Source organism: Xenopus laevis, chromosome 1S (genome assembly GCF_017654675.1).
Source record: "Xenopus laevis strain J_2021 chromosome 1S, Xenopus_laevis_v10.1, whole genome shotgun sequence".
In the NCBI taxonomy this organism is placed as follows: Eukaryota; Metazoa; Chordata; class Amphibia; order Anura; family Pipidae; genus Xenopus; species Xenopus laevis.
The window spans coordinates 54,640,146-54,644,842 of NC_054372.1; positions in this window are offsets into that span (position 1 = coordinate 54,640,146).

Consider the following 4,697-nt stretch of genomic DNA (forward strand, 5'->3'; position numbering starts at 1 on the left):
TTAAAACACTTTCATTTTTTGATGTTACTGTTCCTTTAAAGAGGTACTGTCACAGCATAGACCTGGCAGGAGGTTGCTAGGAATAACCCCTAAGCAGTGTTTCAACCACTTAAAAGGGTGGGCCACCTTTAAGTTAACTTTTAGTATGTTATAGAATGCCAATTCTAAGCAACTTTTCAATTGGTCTTCATTATTTATTTTTCATAGTTTTTGAAGTATTTGCCTTCTTCTTCTTCTGATACTTACCAACTTCCAAACAAATGCTCTGTAAAGTGACAAATGTATCGGTATTGCTACTTGATTACTCATCTTTCTGTTCAGGCCCTCTCCTATTCATAGTTCAGCCTATAATTCAAATCAATGCATGGTTGCTAGGGTAATTTAGACCCTAGCAACCAGATTGCTGAAATTGTAAACTGGAGAGCTGCTGAATAAAAAGCTAAATAACTCAAAAATTTAGCTACTAATTCACCTGATTTCAGGGTCGGGCTGGGGGGCCTGGGGCCCACCGGGACTGCTGTCCAGGGCCCCCTTCGGCCCCCCCCTACTGTGATTAGGGTTGCCACCTTTTTTTAAAAAAATTTACCGGCTGCTGGGGGGCGGGGACACAAAGGGCGGGCATGATGTCAAAAAGGGCGGGGCGTGATGTCAAAAGGGGCGGGGCGTGACTTCAAAAGGGGCGGGCCACGGACACCACGGACGCTAGAAGAAACAAAAAAAAAGGTAAGTTGAAGGGGATTGGCGGCAGGCCGAGGGCTCTTTTTAATCGTATTACAAATAACTGTTATGTGCCATTCTTGAGTGCCACACATGTGCAAACTACTCCGATTGGTGCACATACATGGAGCCGAATTTTTTTTTGTACAATTCCGAATATCAGGAGAGGGGGGGGTCTGGCCCGGCAGGGGCCCATGAGTGTCAGGGCCCAACAGGTTTTTTTCCCGGTGTCCCGCCAGGCCAGTCCGACACTGCCTGATTTCATAAAACAGAGACTGCAAACATTTGATATTTCTGAAGGCAGAACTGTTGCTTGGGGTTAAAGGAAAACTATACCCCCAAAATGAACACTTAAGCAACAGATAGTTCATCTCATATTAAGTGGCATATTAAAGAATCTTACCAAACTGGAATATATATATATATAAGTAAATATTGCCCTTTTACATCTCTTGCCTTGAGCCACCATTTCGTGATGATCTCTGTGCCGTTTCAGAGATCACCTGACCAGAAATACTGCAACTGTAACTGTAACAGGAAGAAGTGTGGAAGCAAAAGACGCAACTCTGTCTGTTAATTGGCTCATGTGAGCTAACATGTATGATTTGTTGGTATGTTTGTGAGTACAGTGAATCCTACGATCCCAGGGGGCGGCCCTTATTTTTTAAAATGGCAATTTTCTATTTATGATTACCCAATGGCACATACTACTACAAAAGTATATTATTATGAAAATGGTTTATTTACATGAAGCAGGGTTTTACATATGAGCTGTTTTATGCAATATCTTTTTATAGAGACTTTCATTGTTTGGGGGGTATAGTTTTCCTTTAAGAACTCCATTTCCAACAAGCCCTTGCTACAGGAAGTGCATAGAGACAGCCAATAGGATCCCAGCCCAGAGAACCGGAAGGAAGGAGGAGGGGGGATGAACCAGCAAGGAGGACTGTGCTGGAAGACTGGGAGTGTTATGTTGCAGCCAGTTTAGTGATCAGCCAGAAAGAGAAGCTGTCACTAAGCTGCAGAGGAAGACACTGCAGTTTGCTGGAAGTTGATTCCTGTTGTTCCCTGTAGGGAAAGTGCACAAGGTACCAGTAGCCAATGGGATCCTGGGTTGTGGCCTTCCAGCTAATTTGGTCAGGACAAAGCTACAGTGAGAGAAGAACAGGGTTACCAGGTCTAATTTCCAAAACTAGCCAAAGTCAGCTACAAAACTAGCCAAGAGGCACTTCAAAAGTAGCCCAAAAATAGCACAATATGTGCAGTGAAAAAAAATTAAAAAATAAATGAATATATATGACAATTTGCCTTTTTCAAAATTTTCCATGAAGCAAAATGAGACAGATTCGCCCGTCACCAGGGGCGTAACTACAGAGGGGGGCCAGGAAGTATAGGTGCCCTTATATATATACAATTATATATATAAATATTGGTAAAATAGGTCAACCTACAGACATTTTAGTGGCCAGCAAATTTTTGCCCAAAATTGTCTGGAATTAAGGAAACTCACCAGAAAATGCCAGAATGCTTTAGACGGGTACAGACCCCAAAATCTGTTAACTCCCATCTTCTACACAAGTCAGTCCCATTGCATGCTGGGTATTGTAATATCTCAGAATTAAAAAAAATAAATAAATAATGAATGTACATTACAAAAGTGCTTAGAATTGCACTCTCATCAATTTTACATTCACTGTTTTAACTCTGGGGTGGGGCCTGGGTGAGCGGGGCTCAGGGGGCCCCAAAAAATTTGTTGTACGGGGCCCCGTGATTTCTAATGGCGGCCCTGGTTATAAATGTTAGAGGCCCACAGTAGTTTTCTATTTTGAAACTAGCATTTCATAGATATTAGAGAAAAATACCGAACATGCCTAAACAGCCCTCATTTGGAGGTGGTTTTCTTTACCACTGTTATTTGTATACATATACTCCTATTCACAATAATAGCTCATATACATTTCTTGATTATTGCTTACTTGAAAAAATAAACCATTACAGCTGACAGATTCAGATTGTTTTTATTATATTTATTGCATGAAATACATTTTAAGTACAAATATAAATACATCACTGATTTCAGTGGCCAAAAGAACTCATTAACATCTGTGCAGAGGATTAAATCATTTTATAGTAAAATGTCTTGGTGATAAAATATCTAATAAAAGTCCTGATACTACTTTGAGATAGCAGCTTGTGCGAGTTACAAGTATCTCTATGGCTAGCAGCATTGTTGTAATAGAACATCAGTACTGGATAAGAGTTAATTAATTGTGCCTCAGTATGTGACACATTACAGTTATTGGTGAAGGTTAACATAAAAATTTATATTTGGAAGTTCTCTGTGGCCATAGTAATCCATACTGCATTGTAACTCAGCAATAACTGTGCTGAATGTTTTGCTTTACAACTTTTGCAGCAGACACATGGTATTATCTTCTTGTTCAGTCATAAGTTGTTCAATGCCACATTGGGGAGTGTGGATGGTGCGGCATGAACCTCTTTTTACATAGATGACTTTTTAGACAGAGGGATTTGCATTATGTAATCAAAGAAAATTATTTTTATTTTTTATATAATTATTATGTAAACAGCAAAGAAAAAGTTGCACACCAGGGTTTGTATATAAAAAGTTAAAACTCCATATTTATTGGTTTACATTAAAAAATCAGCCAACGTTACAGTCTGCTCCTAAGACCTTTATCAAGACTTGATAAAGGTCTTAGGAGCAGACCGTAACGTTGGCCGATTTTTTAATGTAAACCAATAAATATGGAGTTTTAACTTTTTGTATACAAACCCTGGGGTGCATCTTTTTCTTTGCTATTTGGATAATTTTGCCAGTAAAGATAGCACCCAGGTATCAACCCAGTTAGAGATATATATAACGGTGTGCGTTAAGGACTTTTGGATTGTATGTATGTATGTATATATATATATATGAAAGTGACAAGTATCGTTGCGGTCCTAATGTAAGAGAAATGTTTTTCAAAATGTTATGTAATCATTTTAATACAGAGGACTGACCTTTTTCTTTTTTTTTAAAATTACAGACAGTAAACGCATTGAAGTTTCCTGGAGGGCTTTCTGATCAAGGGCAAGATATAGGTAGGTGTTAAAATTGTTTTCATTCATTCATTCATATTTTTTATGGAAATAAATATATATTTTATTAATCTTATTCCTTGTTATCCAAAATGTAAGCATTTTTTCATGGTTCTCTGAGGATTTTTATGTTGCTTTTATAGATGAATATAATTCAATTCACCCAACAGCACACAGACTAAGGTAAAGCGGTATACCTTCCTTATAACAGTAATCCTAATTTAAGTAAAAGTCTATTTTATTAAATTTACATTTCTGCTACTTCTTGTATCATGTCAACATAAAATTGTTCAGCTCCAAGTGAAATTGCAGAATGAGCTTTCTTTTTCAGTAAAGGAAAAAAGGAACAACTACCAAACAAGGAAACCCTACCAAAACGTACCCCCCTTGCCTAGATACTTCTTCTTCTTTCCCAACCCCAACAAGGTTTCTCACTCATAGGTTGCCCACTTCCTTCCATACCTGGCATTAGACTGTAGTGAAATGAGATTACCGGCCACCATTATCGGTTTGCTTTATATCCAGCGTATAGGCTTTGTGTTTTGAGGGGAGGGAGTCCTTGTGCTTTCAATCAGTGCTGTTTAACTTTTAATAGTAGTAAACTGATAATTTCTCATACCACATGCTCTGGGCCAAATTATACTATAATGAGCATTTCATGTTAAACAGAATAAGGGCCATAAAAATCCCCCATAGGGCCACATACAACGCACAGCCTTTTATTAAATATAGTTGTCACCATTAAGTGATAGATGTTTGCATGGTAGCTCAGTAGTGGTGTATGGGACCCATTATCCAAAATGATCGGGACCTGTAGTTTTCCAGATAAGGGATCTTTTCGTAATTTGCATCACTATACCTTAAATTTACTTAAAAAA